This window comes from Sciurus vulgaris, assembly GCF_902686455.1.
Source record: "Sciurus vulgaris genome assembly, chromosome: 6".
NCBI lineage: Eukaryota > Metazoa > Chordata > Mammalia > Rodentia > Sciuridae > Sciurus > Sciurus vulgaris.
In genome coordinates this window covers 20,785,442-20,806,903 of record NC_136466.1, presented here as the reverse complement: position 1 = coordinate 20,806,903, position 21,462 = coordinate 20,785,442, and the positions used below count along the sequence as shown (strand labels likewise).

At 41.9% G+C, this 21,462-nt stretch overlaps 1 protein-coding gene and 1 long non-coding RNA gene across 2 annotated transcripts in view; one reads left to right on the top strand and one right to left on the bottom strand.

Annotated features, from left to right (window-relative positions):
* The window catches only part of RNF145 (ring finger protein 145), a 38,487-nt gene extending 37,221 nt beyond the window's left edge, over nt 1–1,266 (bottom strand). Inside the window, exon 1 of the mRNA XM_079145607.1 lies at nt 1,128–1,266. The gene's annotated coding sequence lies outside the window, so the exon portion shown is untranslated. The remainder of the gene's footprint in view (nt 1–1,127) is intronic.
* LOC306664624 lies at nt 20–15,766 on the top strand. Its single transcript, XR_013764759.1, has 2 exons — nt 20–659; nt 15,504–15,766. It is a non-coding gene; the product is annotated as an uncharacterized lncRNA (long non-coding RNA).
* The last annotated feature ends 5,696 nt before the right edge of the window (nt 15,767–21,462 follow it).

Here is a 21,462-nt window from a genome sequence, read left to right as displayed (position 1 = left end):
ATGCAAAGCCATCCATTAATCTTTGATGCTTTCTCACTGCAAAGGCCCCTTCCTCTCTCCCTGCACCTCCTTCCCCCACGCCTGCTGATCTCAGATGCGCTTGAACTATAGTAACCCCAAGCCAGCTCGCGGCAAGCAGGCAGCGCAGCAGCAGCAGCAGCAGCAGCAGCAACAACAACGCGGCCACAGCCGCCCCGGGGCTAGGGGATTACGTTCAGCAAAAACTCTGCCAGGAAAGAGGCCCGGGAGCTCCCCTCCTGTCTCGCCAAGGGTGCTGGCTCTGCCGCGCCACAAAACAAAAGGCCTGCAACGAAGATGCAGGCAAAGTTCATAATTCCCATACAAACTGGGGACTCATCCCACAGGGAGGGCTTGTGTCTGGGGGTTCTCGGGTGTGCAAAGCAGAACTGGAGAGGGAGGGCCGAGGAACAGCCAGCGCGAGAGAAAACCGCAGGTACGGAAAGGAAAGAAAAAGGGACTGACAGACGTGATGCAAAGCAATGGGTCCCCGCTCTTGGCAGGCCTATCTGCACCCCCCAATTCTTAGGCTGCCTGGACGCGTTCAGGTTGAGTGTGGGGTTAGGTACACCACTGAAGGGCACAGGCAAAGGGAGAGAAGGAGGGAAGCGTGGAGGCAAAGTGGACAAAGGTGCTAAGAGGTAAAGTTGGGAAGGGAAACTGGAGAAGAGGAGCTGGGAACGGTTAGTTCGGGAAGGGACTTGGAAAAGGCCTTGAAACGGACTGCTGGAGAGGCTGAAGAGGAGAACCCGAGCGAGGGCATCTCAGGAATGCAGCGATATCTCCAGGCGCTGGAGAGGCGAAGGGATGCGAGGGTGGGGAGGCCGCGGCCGAGGCCTCGGAGCTGGAGGAGGGAGCCCTGCCCTGGGCCCCGCGAGGGAGGAAAGAGGCGGAGGGCCGGTCGCGGCCTGGGGATGGCGGGAGGGGCTGAAGAACGGGAGGCAGGGGGCGCGGGTGAAGAGGGGAGGTGGGCCAGGAAGGGGCTGGGGAGAGGGAGGTGGGCGGGAAGGGGCGAAGGGGGCGAAGAGGAAGGAGCGGGCGACCGGATGGGGGAGGGGAGCGGGGACGTGGGGCCGCGGGGATGCGAAGGGGCCGGGCGGCGCGGTCACCTCTGGCTGCAGCCTCCCTCCCTGCGGGACGGCGCTGCGGGCTGACGGTCTCCGCAACTCCCCGGCTCTCTTGCCTGCCCTCCTGTTCTCTCCAGGCGGCGGCGACGGGGGCCGGGACGGCGCGGCTCACAGCGGCGGCTCTTCAGCGCCGGGCCTGGGTTGCTGCGTCTTGGGAGGCGGAGGCAGCGGCGGCGGCAGCGGCCCAGCCCGTGCGGTCACCATCGTCCGTGGCGGCAGGCGCTCACCGGCCGAGCCCCTCAGCAGCCGGCGGCGGCAGCGGCGGCCATGGCCTCCTGCGCTCGCTCCTCCCGCCCCCGGCGCTCTGCGGCGGCCGGCCCGGCTCCCGCGCTCTGCGCCTGCGCGCGGTACCGCCAGCGCGGCGCCCCGCCCCCCGCGCGCCCACGCTCACTCACAATCGCGCGCGGGGTGGTTCCCGTGCCGCCTCCGGTACCCGGGCGGGAGACACCAGCTTCTCCCGACCCACACAGCCGGCTGGGGCAGCTATGGAGACGCGTACCACGGCGACACCGGTACGCGCACTGTGACTCGCGCCATTCTGACACACGTGCTCTCGCACACTGCCCAGACACCAAGAGCCGCGCGCGCTCACACCCACGCTCACCTGCCGGGACCACGTGGGAGAATGGGAAGGGCTGGTCCGGTCCCGGTGCAATCTCAGTAACAATGATGCATGCGAGAATTCTTTTTTTAAACTCCCTGATAAGAATAGACTGTCAGCTCCCTTGGGGACTACGTCCGTGATAGCTCAGCAGTACCCAGCACCGACTGGGCACTCAGTAAACCTTTTTAAAATAAGCGCTTGAATGGTGGAGATGAATGAATGAATTTGCAGTTGTTCACTGAGTATCTTTCATCTGAGCATTCTGATTCCTTGGTTTGGTTCAGAGAATTTCACTACAGTACGAAATTAAATCATGTTTTGGGGTTTGTCTTGTCTGTTGGTGCAAGTCTCAAAACAGATTGGTGTACACATCCTCTCCCCAACATAGGGAAAATTCATTTGTTCTGCTCAAACAATAATGAGCATTCCTATCATAAATGTCAATTCTTTTAGGTCAGGAACCTTGCCCACAATACTAACCTGAAGCCTGTTGTGTTACAGAACTCATCAAGGATATCACTAGTTCCTGGGCTTTGGCAAGACTTCGGGATCTATTGCCCAACCTAACCAGGATCTTCCACAATCCCTCCACTGTTCTTGCTATTTTTTGGTTAATTCTTGGAGAGCAGGTTTCCTCTAGAAACTAGTGTGACTTGGCCTCTGAACTTTAAATGGGACCTTCCCTCAATTCTGAACACCCCATGTCTTGCCAAGTACAACTTGGCGTGCTCTACATTTGAAAAACACAATCCTAGAGGAATCAGTGAACCAGTTCAGAGTAACTTGCCTTCTATTAGCTTGACAGCTCTGTAGAAATCAAGTTTTAAATATTTCTGAGAATTGTGTTCATTACTCTCTATAACCACTTTTCATCCAGGTGCCTTAGACCACTGTAGAATAATCATTAAGCCTGTCATATCACAAGGAGGCAATTTTATGAGTCTCTTTATATAGCCTAGTGAGAAATTACAGAGGCCATATGACCAAAGATCAGAATAGGAAACTGCCAGAGATAGTAAGGCCTTCTCCATTCCCTCCCTGTTTTAACAATTTTACTACTGGCTCAGTTCAAGAAAACAGAAGGTCAGAAATAGATTACAAAGCACTCAAAGTGTATATAACACTAAATTTTCATTTGATTTATTTATTTTTCTTGGTTAGATTGCAGAATCTTGAAAATATTATTTTAGGATTGTTGCTGGATTTTTGTTTTGTTTAAATGGAGAGGAGGCCTACCTCAGCTCTTACCTCTCCTTTTTAAAGCCCTATAATCCTCCCTGTAGGTACTCTGGACTTGTAAAAGCAGGAAACAGTCACCTGTCATTTTACCTTTGAATTTTACAGCAGTTGTTTCTAAGTGCTGAAGTTCAAAACAATGTGTAAAGAAAATTACTCTGGTAATGAAAGGGTTACTGCTATTATGTTGCTGCTAATCCAGTTTTGGGAAAGCGCCACAGTGCAGAAGCAGGTAACCAAATCAAACTGAAAAAGAAAAGACAAGGAAAAAAGAAGGAGGGCAGGGGTGTGGAGAGAGGGCTACTCAAACAGAAGAGAGCAAGCCAGAGGTAGAAGTACTTCCTGGAGAACCCCAATCAGGAAAACACAGGAGAAACTTACTGAAAATACTTGAAACAAGCTTAAGGAATTTCCCAAATATCACAGCCTGGTCATAAAAGGAACTAGCCCAGGTTGCTAGGAGAAAAGAAGTTAGTATGACTGGGAAATGAAAGAGTATTCGGGATTCTCAAGGTTATCTTCCTTTTTTCATAAATGCATCTGAAATGTGACCTCATGGCACAGAGTCATCATGTCTGACTCCATAAATGCATCCAACGTTAAAAAAGAAGTCAGGCCTGGTGTGGTAGGACATGCCTGTAATCCCAGCACTTGGGAGGCTGAAGCAAGAGGATCAAAAGTTCAAGACCAGCCTCGGCAAATTAGCAAGGCCCAAAGCAATTAAGCAAGACCCTCTCTCAAAAATTAAAAAAAAAAAAAAAAAAATTTAAAAAAGGGCTGGGGATGTGGCTCAGTAGGAAAGTGCCCTTGAGTTCAATACCCAGTACAAAAAAAAGTCAACACAAAGTTTAACAAATGTGTATTTGCTACAGTAACAGCCAGTCCAAAAGATTAGTTCCTGAACCACTTGTAGAACCAACTATTACTAATAATCAATACAGATAGTCTTTTGTTACAAATTTGCAGGTTATTGGTGGCCAGCTCAGTATGCACTGCCTTCTAGACCCAAAGACAAGATCTCCTATTACAGATTTCACATGATGAAGCCAAAATCTAAAAAAATGTGGATAGCCAACATTGAGAATACTAGCACAAAAAAGAATTTCCTTGAATTTATTAATTCCCCACTTTCTTTGTCCCTAATATTTCTGAGCATTTTGAGGCTTTCTCCAATTCAGATAACTGGACATTCAAAAATATCCATTTCAGTAATCAACTGTCTAGAAGAGTCTAAAAGAATTCCATTCAACCTGGCTACCCTCATGGTCTGATTTTTAAAAGCCAAGTTTATGAAGAAAATTATAGTTTTGTTAGACAATATAGTGTGGTAAAGGAAGATTCACTCTTTTTATTTTAATATATATATATATATATATATGAAAACAGGTTAACTCACATAATATAGAACCCACCTATTCTAAAGTATACAAATCAATTATTTTTAATATGTTCAGAGTTGTACAACCATTGCATAGTAAATTTTTAGAACATTTCATCCTAACTTCCCCCTCAGGGTAATGTATCCATTAACAGTTACTATCTCTCCCTTCCTCTTAGCTCTAAGCCACCACTAATCTTTCTGTCTTCATAAATTTGCCAGTTCTGGACATTTCATACAAATGGAATCATATAGTATGTACTTATTTGTGTCCAGTTTATTTCACCTAGTGTAATATTTTTGTGATCCATCTATCTGTAGCCTCATTAATACTTAATTACTTTTGCTTGCCAAATAAAATTTTATTGTATGGATGTACCACATTGTGTTTATCCATTCATCAGGTGATGGACATTTGGGTTTTTGCACTCTGGAGTTTTAACAAATAATGCTGCTATGAACATTTGTGCATACAATTTTTGTGTGTCTTGGGCATATACTTAACAGTAGAATTGCTGGGTCGTACAATAACTCTATGTTTAACTTTTTTTTTTTTTTTTTGTAGTGGGGACTGAACCCAGAGGTACTTAACCACTGAGTCACATCTCCAGTCCTTTTTGCTTTTTATTTTGAGATAGGATCTTGCTAAGTTACTTAGAGTCTTGCTAAGTTACTGAGGCTGGTCTTGAACTTGCAATCCTGTCTCAGCTTCCTGAGCAGCTGGGACTACAGGCATGTGCCACCACACCCAAATTTGTTTAACTTTTAAGGAACTGCCAGGGAGTTTTCCAAACGGACTGCCCCATTTTACATTTCCACCAGCAATCTCTTCTCCGTAAGAGATTCACTCTTAGATTCAGATTTCGCCTATCTGTTAGCTGTGGGACCATGTGCCAAGTGAATGTAACTTACAAATGCCTCCTTTTGTCATTTGTAAAACAAGAATAATGGTAGTATCTACTTCATTTGTTTATTATGAATAATAAATGCAATGAGATATGCTAATATTCCTCATACAAAGTAAGCCCTCCATAAGTGCTATTAGTTCTCCTTCTGTCTTTTATATTTAGTTGACAACTTTTATTCTGTAATAAAGTCAGCGATGAAACTGTAACACCCTATTAACAATAAGAGATGCATGTGCATAGTTGGTGCTGACTAAATACTTTTCATGGATAATTGGGAAAACAATAGATCATATGTTATTTAAAATTTTTTTTAGTTGTAGGTGGACACAATACCTTTATTTTATTTATTTTTATGTGGTGCTGAGAATTGAACTCAGTGCCTCGCATATGCTAGGCAAATGATCCACCACTGAGCTACAATTACAACCTATCTTAAATTATTTTAATACCCAATAATTTTATCTCTCTCCACCTACTATTGAACTAATCCCTGAGAGGAGGAGGAGACAGCAAAGAAATAATCAGCTTATTTTTTCCTTTTTGGGGGGACCAGGGTTGAATTTTTCAGATTTTCCTGAAAACAATTGTTTATTTCCCCCAACATTTACATACAAAAGAATGACAACTCATATATACATTCTCTAGATACCACTATTAAATTTTGCATATTTGCTATATGTGTTTGTGTGTGTCTCTGTGTGTATTGCTAAGCTATTGAGAGTAGGTGTAGGTATCAACACACTCCATCCGTAAGTATTCTAGTTTGCCTTTTCTGAAAATAAGAGTTTTCTCCAAAATGATCAATTACCTAAGAAAATGAAAGGCAATTTCCTAAATCTTCTACTGTTCAAATTTTCTGAGTTCTCCTCAAAATGTCAGTTACAACTTTTTTCTCCCATTCAAAGTTTAATGAAGTTTCACTCATTGCCTCAATCCAACTGAGCCATGCCCCTAGTCCCCAGCTTTGCTCTTAATCAATCTGAGCACTTCTGACTTTCTTGAATCTTTAATATCAGCAGGAAAAAATTATGTTTGTTGTTGTTTTCAGATTATTCCTAGCTGGTGTACCTCTACCCTACCCTGCCAGTTTCTTACTTTCTTTGTCTTAGTTCTGATGAAGGCTAAGATGAATGGTTTAAAATAAAAAAATGTGTTGTTTTTCATGCATGATGGTATTCAACTTCACAGTAATATTGACTTGACAGAGACAAGTTAGCTTCCTCTCCACTGTTGTGATTCTTCTTTCCCTTTTTCTAATGCTACCTTAAACCTAGGATAGTCATGTGGTCCATTGACCATTGCCCATGGATGGATCAACCACTTGATCTTATCTCCCTTAATGATTAGCCTGAGGAAGGACTGGTGACCCATGTCAGGACAACCAGAATGGGACCGAACACCAGGACTTTAGATGGAACTGTTGGAAGAACAAATTTTCTCTTTTCTGTTAGATCTGAAAGAGGAAGGCTATAGAGATGCTCCTCATCTTACAATAGAGTTACCTTCTAATAAACCCTTTGTGAGTCAAAAATGTTGTAAATCAAAAGTGCATTGAATACACTTTACCTATCAAACATTCTGTCTTAGCTACACAGCAGGCTATGGCGTATTCATCCTCATGATCTCATGGCTGACTGGAGCTTCGACTCACTGCAGCTGCTCAGGATCATACCACATAGCACTAGCTCAAATTCAGACTTCAAAGTGCAGCTCATATGTAACACATGTTGCTTTCACACTATCATAAAAAATCATAAATCAAATCCTTGTAAGCCACGGATTGTTTTTAATCTAGAGACATAAAAAGAAACCAGATTCTGGTCACAGAGTGTGAGTGCTGATCTCGTCTTCATCTGAAGCCAGCATGCTCGCCCACCCCCCTTTAATTACATTAGCCAATAAATTACCTCTTTTTTGCTTATGCCAGTTTAAGCTGCACTTCGTTATCTGCTGTGTAAAGAGTCCCAAGGCATTCAATCCTCTTGCTCATCACTCACCCTTGAATGTCAGTCATATACTATGAAGAAAATAGTAACTAATAATAATAATAAAACTAAGTGTATAAAACACAATTTTACAGTTTAAAATACTGTTATAAACCACAAACATTTAACTATTACTCAGAAATAGAAGCTTGAAGACAACCTGGAATCTTCCGCCCTTCTCATTCACAAATGTTTCACTAACCCCAAAAACAGCTTTTCCTGAGTTTAATGTAGTTACTTCCTTTTCTTTGACCATCTAAATATGAATCCCTGAACACTGGTTTAGTTTCACCTGTTCTTGGATGTTATAAAGGCTGAATCAGATGTCACGTGATGTTTGTGGCAAACATTTTCTGCTTAACATCATGAGATTCGATTATGTTCTTGTTCATTGCCATTCATTGAAGTATGGATTTCCTTCACATGAAGATGACATTATTTATTCATTCTACTACTTATGAACACTAGGTTCATGAACAGTAAAATTCCAGTTTGAATCTATCATGATCTATTCAGCTTCTGATATTTGGGGCTTGTCTTCCCGCTGTGTGTCCATGTGTACACAGAGTTGATTATCTTCCACTGGTTTCCGAGGTGTCTGCACCAATTTACACCTAACAGCAATCTTAGACAATTCTTGTTGCTCTATAACCTGTAATTGGTGTTGGTAATCTTTTTAATGTTAGTCATTCTAGTGGGTTTTTAACTCGCATTTCCCTAATTGCTACTGAGGTTGAGTTTTTTCATGTTTCTGGGCTTTTAGATTTCCTCTTTTGTGAGTTGCTCAAGACTCTTACCCAAATCTCTCTTGGGCTGTTTGTCTTTTGCTTCTTACTTTGTTTTGTAATTCTTTGATTAAATTCTGAATGCAAGTTCCTGATCAGTTAAAGACACTGCAAAATCTTCTTCACTGTAACTTCCCTTTTCATTTTCAAAATGGTATCTTTTGACGAACATAAATTCTTAATTTAAATTTAATATTTTTTTATGTGTAAGTCTTGTTTTAGACCTGTCTCCCCCTTGTTCCTCATTGCCAGTTGAGTGTGCCTATCTGATTGGATCTGCTTCTGAGCTCTTTATTCTAGCCCACAGGTTTGGGTTTAGCCTATATGGATACCAAACTTTCAATGACTCTAGTTAAATAAGGAATCTTTTATATGGCGCTGGGTATGGAACCCAGAGTCTTGTGCATTTTAGGAAAACACTCTGCCACTGGGCTACACCACCAGTCTCCAGGAAGTCTTGATCTACTGTCCCACTTTGTTTTCTTCATTTTCAAGAGAATCTTGCTGTTCAAATTTCTGTATAAATTTTAGAATCAGCTTGTCCAGTTTCCCAAGATCCTGTTGAGATTTTTAGTTTTCCACATAGAGGTCTTGTTCATCTATTATTACATGAATTCCTGGTGTTTCTTTATGCTATTGGTAATGGCAATTGGAATTTTTATCTTATGTGAGACTTTCAGAATATATAACAGCAACTTTCAAGAGTCCCTGACTCCAAGAACCCAAGTCTCTTGGAGTGCAGAGGCAGACACATAAACGGCATGGTTTGACGGAGATCGACGTGCAAAGTGTTATGGGTTGGTTACTATAGAGGTGATTATAGTGACCAAGATGAGACAGTGGTGTGAGGGATTAGCCCATTCTGTGAGGGCCCTGGGGTGCTAGAACAGGACAGGCATCTTCAGTGTGAAAAATACATGAAAGTGAGCTAAGGGAGTAAAGAATAAGAAAAGATAGGGGGTTGGGCTGCAAGCTTGGCAGTGAACCTAGTTCCCCTATAGGCAAAACATACAAGAAGAATGAGGGAATGTGGACCAACTAGTTTCAAGACTCGGATTTAGCCATATGAGTTTATTGAATAGCATAACAGTGTTAAGCAGAGGGAGGTTTGTGAAGAGCTTCCTTTGGAGGGAGCTGTTGCTGTCAGAAGTGCCAACTAAGGGAGGAATCATGGCAGAGGCTCCCTCCCTTCTTAATCTAGTGGTGGTGCTGAGTTCTTCCACGGGACCACTCACAGAGGTGCAGATGTGTCCCTTGCCCAGGGCTGGTACCTGTGCTTACCTGACAAAGTGAAAGCTAAAAGCCTGTGGCCACCGAGTAGAAAGGGCTGCTCTGGGGTGGATGAGTGTTACTGCAAGAGCTTGTCAGAGCAAGAGATGCATGGGAAATACCCGTGTGTGCCACAGGGGAAAGAGGGCTGGCCCCAGGTGTCTGAGGTCCTCTACACCAGAACTAAATAGAAAGGCAAAGGGACCCAGCAGTAAGAAGCTGGAGTTAAAAACCTGACTCCTTGGGTCACATGTGACCTCTGGGACAGAGATGCACCCGCCCATGCTGGAGATAACAGAATTAAGAACAATTAGACAACCCACAGAGGACCACCAGCTTCTTGCCACAGGAGATCAGTCATAAAAAGCTCCCCACTGAGATATCAGTAGCAGTGGGTACAGATTTTTCAAATTCTGTAAAATAACTGTTTTGTGTTATATATTCTACAACATAGAAGCAACATGTGTATCCTGCCAACAAGAGTCCCTTCTCACTCACTGTCTAGAGCAGTTTCCTGGAACAATAAGAGAATCAGTGATATTGTGGGCTCTCCTTCATCAACTGTGTTGCTTTCTGCACTATATCCACATATTCTTTCCAATCAACTGCTATTAAATGAAAACACACTCACAGACACACACACACACACAATGGGTACCAAGAAGAAATCAAGTTTAGCCACCTGCCAAATTCAGAGAACTCAAAGGCCACCAACAACGTGCCCTGCTTCTGTGGCCTTTTACCCAGGTAGTGTCTAATGCTGCAGCTGCTGGTACATAGGGAGGAGAAGTGAGAAGAAAGGGCAAAAGATGACCATAGGCCTTCACAGATGAAAAAGCTCTTGCTTTTTAAATGGAGATTAAGGCATTTAATTAATAAGTTGACTAGCCACATTCTTATTACCAAATCAAGACTGTGATTTCTAACTCAAAGTGACTAACTTAAAGTTGACCCATTCTGAGTTCAAGGACTGTCCATTGAGAATTCTTGGTAGTGGTTCGTACTTCCATTGGAAGGCAGAAAAAAGTGACCTGTTCTGAACAAAATTGTTAAAAGGGAGAGTGGGTGACAAAATCAGGTTGCGTTTTGATGACATCACACATCTTGCTAGTTATTCCCAGAGGGTAAAGTGCACAAGAAACTACAAGCAATACAATTATGACTGGATCTCGGAGTTACAGGAGGAATCTGGGGGGAGCTGAGGTGTGTTGGGGTCTGTTCTGGAGTTGAGGAAAGACTTTCCATGCCACACTTAGTGAAGGACGTGGAAAACAACGACCCTCAGAGAGAAAGGAGGACATGGGTCCCTGGGAAAGCAGGAAAACAATGGACTCTGAACTTTCACCATTTCCTGTTCTACAGCTGTTCCCCTGACTGTCTGACACATCCTACTATGATTAAGCCTCACCGAACCCTACAAAATTTAGACCCCTATTGTAACCAGTTGCCATTTTCCTCCAGAGAGTGTGCCCCTCCGCTGCTTGATACAGCATCACTGATCCTTCAAGGTCTGTCCCTGCTTCTTTTACTTTTGCTTTCATTTGGTGCTAAAACCCAGAAGGGGAGTTTGGGGCTCTTTATTCCTCCCCATCCTAATGAACCTCTATGACTTTTTCATATTTCCCTCTTTCTCCTAACACTCATGTTAAATGGTCGATGATACCCAGAAAGTGACCATTGATTGTCCAGCACTTCTGTGGCTCTCTAAGGCTGGGGAAGCCCCCAGCCATGACTAGCATGGCTGGCTTCCCAGACTGACTCCCCCAACTCCCCCACTCTCTCCACCTTATAGAGGGAGACCCTTCACACTTTCTTAGTCCACTTTGGCTAAATGGTGGCCAGTATATGACTCAAAACTGACCCCTGCCTCATTGCTACGTGGATGGAGCAAGGACCCATATCAGGGCCTTTATTGGTGTTGGAGGCATCACCAATAAATAAATAATCATCACCAATTATTGGAAGGAGGCATCCTCCTTCCAATCCTCTCCTCGCCAATTCCTCCCTTCTCTTACATACTTAGACCTCAGGATCAGAGGCTGCTTTTGACATTTTGTTCCTGCATGCAACACTAGACTTCTCTTTCTTTAGGGAGGTAAGATCCTGTCCAGTCTCTTGCAGAGGTGCCTTGACCTAGACCCTCACCTTTTGACTTGTTTGGATCCCGGGGCTCTCCTCTCCACCACAGAGATTGTAGCAGGGGATACCCTCTCATTCTCTGGTGGAACTGCTGTCCAGAGATGGCAGACATCAAAGGACCTTCTTAAGAACCTAAAAACAAGACACCTTATTAGGCTTAGTACTCAGATCTGGCCTCAATCTAAATTAGACAACCTGTCAATGGCCCAAATTCAGAATTCAGGACCTTTGATCCAAAAATTCTCCAGGATTTAGACAATTTTCTCCAATGAAATGGCAAGTGATCTGAGGTTTCCTATCTCCAAGCTTTCTTTTACCTTCACTCAAAGTCTTCATTATGCAGCTCTGCTCTGCTCTACAACTAATTCTCACTGACTCCCAGCTCCATAAACCCCCCCAGATCAGGTCCTGACCCCAAGCCCTCTTCTTCATTTAAAGTCGAGAGGTGGGTTGGATTTCCCTTCACCCAGACATTGGGACTGTTACTCCTGACTTGCTTCAGTTTCTTTTCTGTGAAAGAAATTTGGTGTGTGGGACATAGGAAGGTTTGAGACAACTGAATGCAGCTGGCTGGAGCCACTCCCTGGTGCCATATGAAGGGCTCTTGTCCTGAGTCTGATCCTGACAGCCCTCAGGGGTACTGAATATCAACTGCTATCTGTCTCTCTGTTTCTGATTGCTTCTACCCCAACTCTGTCCAAACTGTCTGCCTCTTACACAGGGACCTGTTTTGAGAGAATATCAAGATAGAGCTTCCCTAGCTTTAAAATTAGACTACCTTCTCTAGACTCTCACAAGACACATTATCTTCTAAACCCCCCTCATCTGGCAGGAAAAAGACTAAAAAATCTGTCTCACTTAACTGGAGTTAAACTGCCCCTCATCTATCCTAGTTCAGGAATCCAAATTATTTTCTCCAGTGAAACAACATCCAGAGCATTAACAGACTTGCCTCCCTCTTCAAATTTAGGAACATAATATGAAATCATGGTCCTGTGAGTATGAAGACCCAAAAGGACAAAGGGAACATATAAGAAATATTAAGGACACGACTAGCTGGCAAATGTCTTCCCTTAAATTAAAATAGTTAATCACAGTGGAGAATAATTTTCTGCATCTAAACCTGGCCTGATTACCAACTGGGGAACCAGTAGAGACCAAAAGGTAAAAAAAAAAAAAAAAAAAAGTGTCTCATTTAAATTCAAGCGACTTGTGGAACCTAAATGACTGGCTATCTTATCTCCTCTTGCAATCTACCACACTGCTGACACAGGAAGGGCAGATAGAATGATCTCATATATGTAAGTCTTCTTTACCCTGAGAACCTTTACTAAGGATTTCAAAGCTCTCTCATTCTTCCAATATCTGAACTGAACTCTAATCTAAACCAAAAATGCACTCTGATCTGATAAATATGTTCTGCATGCTTCTTTATTAGAGTAATTATGGCTCACTTTACACCTAGCATTCCCAACTGCACAGGCCTCTGTATTTAAGTCATAATGTGAAAGTCTGATAAGCTCTATTTTAATTTCTAAAAGTTTAAATCTAATAGAGTCCTTAATAAACATCTGTAGCATTGCCTCATACCTGTGGAGACCTACCTATAAACAACTACAAGCTCTCTATTTCCCGTGCATTTTATATATATGCACACACCTGTGTATTGTGTTGTTGTATCTACATATGTGCTTGTGTCCATATATCATGTACATGGTATCAAAATTGGCATATAGATAAAATAGCACTCATAAATATAAAGGAGAAATGAATCCAACTACCCTTTAGTTAATGTGAAGATGTCTTTAAAATTACTAACTCAAGTTTTCCTAGGTGGTCAGACAATTAACAGAGTATTGGTTTCTATAAAATGTATAGAATGTAATATCCATGGTTTCTAGGATTTTTTCTTCAACAGGGAAGAGATAACTAGTACTATTAACTACACTTATCTGATATCTTGTTTTTTATAGTTAAAATGAATAAATTATAGTTAGCATCCTTAATGGGATTAATCATAAATATGTTTGTTAGAGGAAATATCTGACTAATTTACAGAGTTAAAGTGCTAAAACACATGGGCTGGGGTTGTGGCTCAGTGGTAGAATGCTTGCCTAGCACATGGGAGGCACTGGGTTTGATCCTTAGCACCACATAAAAATAAATAAATAAGATAAAGGTATTTTGTCCACCTACAACAACAAAGAAAGTGCTAAAAAACATCAACTGCTAAACATAAAGTACTCTTGACTTCTTAAATTTCATAAGGTGATATATTTAAACATTAAATGCATTCTTATAAATTGATAAATGAAAAAAAAGAGTTTAAGATTGCTTTATTCCTGGGTCTTCACTAAAGCAGGGTTACTAAAGTTCTAACAGGTATATGCAAAGAGTCCAAAAAGTTTCAGTTGTGTTTCAATTAAAATACTGTAAATAGCATAAAGCTTTTCATCATATTAAGAGGATTAATTGGACAAATTCAGATAATTGAACAATTTCCTAAGGTCAAATATTAATGTACTGGTATAAACCAAAGTTTAATCCTCTATATGTTGTAGTAACAAGGATTTCTTAAATCACTAATCTGTTCTAATCTATTAAGATAATCTCTTATGTTTGCTAAGTTTTGTTTTTTAAAGAAATTAGTCTTAAAGAAATTAGGGTTGGTACAGCTTTGGTTAAACAACAATTGTTATTTTTGGGTATTACACTACACTACAGATTTTGAATTTTTCTAAATGTGTTCATATCTTCCAAGTATATAAATATTTAAAACATAAGGTGTAGAAGAACATTTTGCCACACTGGTACTCTTCAAACGGAAATCTAGAGGTTTAGGATAATAAATATTATGTTTTTTAGTTCATGGCTATTATACAAACTAAATATGTTTTTACTCTTGTTAATTTCATTTTGTATCTTCCTTGTAAACTTTAACTATTATCTTTTAGTACCTTACAAAAATACAACTTTTAATATAACAACCTGAATTAATTTGAGATAATAGGCCATCATCTATAGGACAGACAGGATGTAAGGTTAACTTCCAGCACATATACAGACCCCAGTTAAATAGAAGGTGTAAATAACTATAAAACTATAGATATTAAAGGTAAAACCCAGTATTCTTACTTTAAGACTGGTGAAAATGGTTTGCTGGATGTTTAAGCAAAACCTGGAGACTCAAAAGTTAAGGAACAAAAGGGCCAAGCAAGAAAATGACCAATATTTGGCTCTTGCCCTCTGAGGTCAGCTTGAACCCAGGGAACAAGGAGACTTCTCTAAGGACTTTGGAATACTGGGCCACATGACCTCCCAATCAGGGAGATTAATGAGACCCTGGAGAACAGAAAGCTGACTACTGCACATGCTGCAAAGGGGAGGATCACTGGAGAAGAAGACATCCCTGATGCTTCCAAGGGAAGCCACATAATCAAGGAACCCCTGACCCATCCTGGCAGATGGCACTAAAGGAGCTAAGAGATTGTTCCCAAGTTCTCAAGAGTGACACTCTGAAGGAACTCAGCTGATGCTTAACAATAAGTAGGAAAAAAGTCAATTTGACCAACTTGGTCTTAAACACCTAACAAAAACAGTTGTAACCAAAGTACAGCCATACTTGGACATTTAAAAAACTACAGTTCTTTCAATGGAACTTAAGATATATACTTGTGTCAGCCCCACAGCCCTGGTGGCCCCCAAATTCTGAGGAATATTTCCTTTGCAAGGCTCATATTTTCCTCCACCTAACAAAAATTAGACTGGCCTCTTTGCCTTGATCTTCCTCAAATTGACCTTTTACCTAACAAATGAAGTTTGCCTAGCCCAATAAAGGTGCACACCAGACCCAAGAGAGCCCTTCAGTTCGTTCACTTACTGATAGGGCTAGAGATCTCTGCTGGGATTGGCACAGGAGCAGCAGGATCGGGAGCCTCAAGTCATTGCTACAAAAAGTTATCAGAACAGGTTCTTGAAGACATCCAACAGATGTTGACTTAGTACTAACTTTACAAAATCAGTTTGATGCCCTGGCATCATTATTCTCTTTCAGAGTCTGCAATGAAGGACCAGGAAAACAACCTCCCCAGGGAGGAAAAGGAAGACAATGGACCCCAGGGAGAGAAGGAAAACAATGGACTCTGGACTTTCACCATTTCCTGTTCTACAACCATTTCCCTGACTGCCCAACTGACACATTCTGCCATGATCAAGTCTCACTAAACCCTATAAAACTCAGACCCCTATTGTAACCAGTCACCATTTCCCTCCTGAAATGTACCCCTCTGCTTTAATAAAGCATCACTGATCCCTTGAGGTCTGTCCCCATTTCTTTTATTTCTTCTTTCATTCAGGAGTTTGGACTCTAGTAGGAAATGGAGAAGCACTGATGGGTGTCTGCAGAAGCATAGCACATATTGGGCATTTACTGTGCTCTGAGTCCTCTACTAGGACATCGATGTTTACTACTTTTAATCCACAGCAAGAAAATCTATGAAGTAGGCAGCATGATGATCTCCATTGTAAAAACGAGGGAACTGAGGCACAGAGAGGTCAAGTAACTTTCCCAGAGTCACACACTGAGGAGCACTGCACAGTACCCTGCTTCCTGTCACAGTGTCCATGTCAGAAATGATGAGTGTGTTCATAGAGCCACATGCCTGAGTCTAGAACTCACACCCCACTGATCTTTCCTTGGTGATGAGTAAATACTATTTTCCCTGAAATAGCTATAAAAGCAGAAAGGGCAGTAACACTTCAGGAATCTTCCCTGTGGGTGCTCTTTGATGACTCTGTGTGGTTCTATAAAGTGAGAATGCTTGTCTGGTTCACAGGTTTCAGAATATGGTGTAGCAAAATGCTTTTTATTTAAAAACATAAGAATTATACATATTAAGGGGGTACCCTGTGATGTTTTAATACATTTTATATGTATGATATAATGTTGAAATTGAGTTAAATATTTCTATGTCCTCAAATATTTATCATTTATGTTGAAAACTTTCAAAATCCTTTCTTATTGCCTTTGAAATGTCTAGTGCATTACTGTGTTCTAAAGTTGCCCTTTGGGACAATAGCAAAATGCCTTTTCCTAGCAGGGGAACAGAGGTGAAGGCTCAGAGGGTGGGGCTGGGAGTGTTGCTAGCCAGGTTCAAAGCCTGGTTCTGCCACTTTCAGTGTTGTGTTGGTGACCAGTGACTCAATCGATTTGCATCTGACTTCCCATTTTGTGGCACCTGCCTCACAGAATTTTCTGAAGATTAGATGAGTTAGTATGAGTTAGTACACATAAGAGTCCTGGCACAGGGAAAGCGGCATGTTCAAACCTAATCTTCCATGCGATAGCTCTGCAAAAGGCAGGGCCTCGGGGGAGGTGATCAGTTCCTAAAGGCTCTGTTTTCATGAATGGGATTAGTGCTCTTTTAAAGAGGGTTGAGGGAGCTGCTTCACTCCTTCTGCCATGTAAGGACGCAAAGAAAGATGCTCTCTATAATGAAGGGGCCCTCACCAAATCTGCTAGTGCCTAGATCTTGGACTCCCCAGACTCCTGAACAATGAGCAATGCATTTCTATTGTTTATAAATTACCCAGTCTGAGGCATTTTGTTACAGCAGTCCAAACCAGTTAAGATGAGCATTCACTGTTACCCTTAGTATTTTTATTTTGATTTTTCATACCTACACTGTCACTATCCAATGGATAGTAAAGGTCCTAAGGGTCAGTCAATATTTATTGAGTACATATTGGTAGCATCTGTTAGGTGTGATATAAGTAAATTAGGACTCATAATTCCTGCAGATGCTAAGTGTGATATGAATGCAACAAAATGCAATGCCTGCTGTGGAAAGCCATCCTTATTTAACAGAATCAGACTAGGTTGAGCCACGGGACGCAGAGGGCTGATTTCTAGGAACTGCTGGGAAGCATGTGGCTCTGTGTGGGAGTGGTTCCCTTCTCCTTCTGGAATTTTCCCCCTAAGAGGATGGTTCCACTAACTCCACCCTATCCTGTCCATCACAGAAGAAGCTCCTCCCAGTCCTTGCCCCCTTTACCTATATGTTATAAATAAAGGACAGTTGGGACAATCCATGTTGTTGCTGTAAGAGGCCAGAACTCGTATGGCCAGACCTGTCACATCCCCTCTCATGCAAAGAGTATTGGCTCTTGTGTGTTCACTGAGTAGATACATTTTTTGGGTAATAGAAAAACTGCCAACATCCTCCTCCAGCAGTTAACCCTTTCCTCCTCCATGCAGGATGTGGCAGAGAGGACCCCAACAGTCTGCCTTCAAGACTCTCATGATCAGTCAGATGGACCTACTTATGAACCTTGTTTACAGCTACTGTGCAAGTATTTTCTCCCTTAACTAATTATATATTCTTTATGGTATGAGCCACCATCTATTCTTTGATCCCCTCACCCCCTCTTCCTAGCATTTAGTAGACTGTATACAGTAAGTCTTGAGTAAATTGGGTCTAATGTTCACGGAGCAAATGAAGAATGAATGCCCAGGCCCACACGTTGGTACATGGTATCAATGGAATGTAGTCCTGCTAGTCACTCTCCCTTATGCACAGATGTCACACCTGACCTGCTGATACCCTCTTCCCTCTTGCTGACATCCTCATTCTTTCCTTTTAAAAAAACTAAAAAATAAAAATGTTGGTGACATTTATGTAACATAAATCTAATGATTTAAAATGGCATTTGGTACAGTTACAATGTTGTGCAACCACTGCTGCTACCCAGTTCCAGAACATTCTCATTATCCCAAAAACCAATTCCTGTGCCTGTGCAGCCTTTGCTCCTTATGCCTCACTCCCTTCCTAAATGATCTCTTCTTCCATCTGACCTACTTCCACTGTCAGCTCTCAAACTGTCACTGTCAACTTTCAAGCACCTCATTTTTCATTTTCAAGCACCTTTCTCTCTGAGCACTGCTACAGAGTTCTGGATAGATGTATGTGTATCTCCTGTACTCACGTGTTCCTCTCAGCATCAAGCTTCCAGCCCACTGACCCTTCCAAACTATATAGTCTGCCCCGTCCTTCCATCTCCCTTTAACACCATGGAGTCTTTATTCTATTGTTTAAACGTGTTGCTCATAAACCCTTTTTTTTTTTTTATGGTGCTGGGGTTCTTGAACTTCTTAACTCTCTTCCTCTTCGTCTGCTCCGCACCTGCATCTGCCCCTGAGCAACCGAATTTGCTGGATAAACCCCACAACCAACCACACCTGTGACTCTTGGCCCCCAGCACCCACCCTCCACTTCATTGTCTTCATAAGTTTGTCCCCATCAGTGGAGGGACACACTGCTTCTTTCTCAAATCTTCTACATTGAGCAGTCTCTCTCTCCTCCACTCGCTTTCAGCTGAGTGTGCAGCTGCAGAAATAGGAGTGACTCATCAAATTCCTCACCTTTCCACCATGAAATGACCAGACTTTGCCATGATATTCTAGACCTTCTGTATTGTTCACCAAGAGAGGTTTCTTTTCCTACCAAATGTCAGATCCTATAAGAGCAATCAATCTAAGTATCTGTCTGTCTTGCTTTCTCAAGGATTTAGAACCTGCTATATATTTATCATATGTATAATATTATTCATAGGATATGTGGTAAGTATATATATATATACACATATATATGTATTATGTATATACATATTTATATTTATACAACTACTCATGGGTTGTCAGAAGGCCTCCAAGCAGTTTCTGTAGCCCAGCATAGCAAAGGAGCGGCAGAATGGATTACCCTGGGCCTAAGAAATATGTAAAAGAAGCAAGGCAGATCATTTTCTTCAGGGCCCTACAGATGGAATGAGGATGTGACATATTGCCAGTACATGCTAATACTCCAAAATCACTGGCAGCAGACTTCAGGGTGGAGGCCAGCTTGAATGAAGGACAGTCAAGGACCAGATCCCTCTTACCCTGCATTTCATGGCACTCAGTATGTTCCCTAGAACCTAAAGGAAAGAAAAGGGGGGATGTGGGACTGACTGTAACGTTATTTTTAACTCCTAATTGAAGGGGAGCTCTAATTATAAATTAAGATGAGATAAAATTTTCATTTGTTCTTTTTAGATATACATGAGAGTAGAGTATATTTGACATACATATTATACATACATGGAGTATGATTTCCCTTTGTATGAGATAAATTTTTTAGAGTTTCTGCAGACCTGAGTTTATAAATCGAGAACCCATTCCTATCATTAAAACTGATCTTACTGATATAAACAGAGCTGGGTAAGACTACCAAGGGCTTTGGGGAATCCAAATGTATTTATTTAATATCAATAATGGTTAGCTGTTAGTTGTTAATTTAAAATAGAGTAAAGCCATTGAGGGAGTAAAGGATTCCAACCTCAACATGAAACTTAGAGATGTTGCAGACCAAAATCTAGCTAGAATTGGGGAAGTGGACATGAGACCCTCTCTAACTATGAAATCCTTGTAAAAAATTACCATAAACAGGCCTCAGTGTGATGGGAAAATAAAATTCCAGTCCTGGTCAAACCATGGGTCAGAGTTTTCCTCAATGTCCTCTCCTAGAAAATAACAATTGCTTGCTATGGCATAATGGTCTACTTCATCTGCCCATTTTAACTCCAGGAAAATCTGGAATTGAGAATAAAGATAATGGAGTAAATAATAGGAAGAGATTCATTCAAAGTTAGTGTACTCATAATTGTGGTAAGTAGAGAAATAATAGGTGCATGCCTGTTACTTAGAATACTTTTTATAATTGGGGGAATTTAGTATATTAGCAAATCAAGCAGAATTCAATTCAATTCAATTTCAATTTATATTATAAAATTGAATAAATTATTAACTTCTGACATTAAGTTCAATGTATTAGAAGAATTTTATTACATTTAAAACCAGTATTGAAACACTTAAACACAAGGAAGACTTCTCTAGAAAGTGTCTGGTGAGCAGAGACTTAGGAAAAAGGGATTAGCCGGAGGGAAGAGCAAGGAGAGTTCCAGGGAGGATTTCGAAAGGAGCTTGTTGTGACACAGAAGTGATGGAGTCCTAGAGGAACTGTAGCAAAGTAAGTCAGAGGAGGGCACACGGATGGGGCAGAGAAGGGAGCTGGGCCAGGTAATGAGACCCTTGGAAGACCGGTTAGGCCATGTGTGACACAGATGCAAACTATCAGACAAACCCCTAAGAGTATGGAAGACTCCCAAGGATCATAGGCAGAGGCCCGTGCTGCAGAGTATGGTCGTTCGGACCTGATACTGCAAAACTCCACGGGGCACCATTGGCACGGCCACTGGTGTGGTGTAACTTTGCATCCCTGCAGGTGACACAATCAATTAGAATTTAAAAATAATCATCATCATTCTGTGCCAGGCACAGTGGTGCATGCACACCTGTAATCCCAGCACATCAGGAGACTGAGGCAGGAGGACCTCAAGTTAGAGGCTGGCCCCAGGCAACTCAGGGAGACCGTGTCTAAAAATTAAAAATAAAAAGGGGTAGGGCTGGTAAAGCTAAAACAAACAAAAAAGAATTACTTTGGAGTTGTGTGAATGTTTCTAGGTGGAAAGAGTAAAAACAGAGAGCTCATTTAAATGGTTAACACACTTTCCAATCAAGTGACCTAATGAAGTAGGGTGGTGATAGAGAAAAGTGGATGGACTGATTTTTTTTTCATTTCCATGGTAGATTTCTGAATCTGAAGGTAGCCTGATTTACATGGTGACTGAGAAAAATTAATCACCCAGGCAGTGATGATGGGCTGGGGGTAACACATACCAGCTTGCACTGGCTGGCAAGAGCCCAGGAGTCTACCTTCCTCCAACTCCTAGTTAGTTCAATGTCTTCACGTGCCAGTATTGATACTAGGGAAATTGGCAAGCACTAGAGGCAAAGATTTCCCCCAGAGAGTTGGTGAAACATTTACCAGCACACCAGTGCCTCCAGCTCTTTTTGAAACTTCAACATTGGAATACTATTTACGTATTTGTTTGTTGTGGAGCTGGGGGTTAAATCCAGA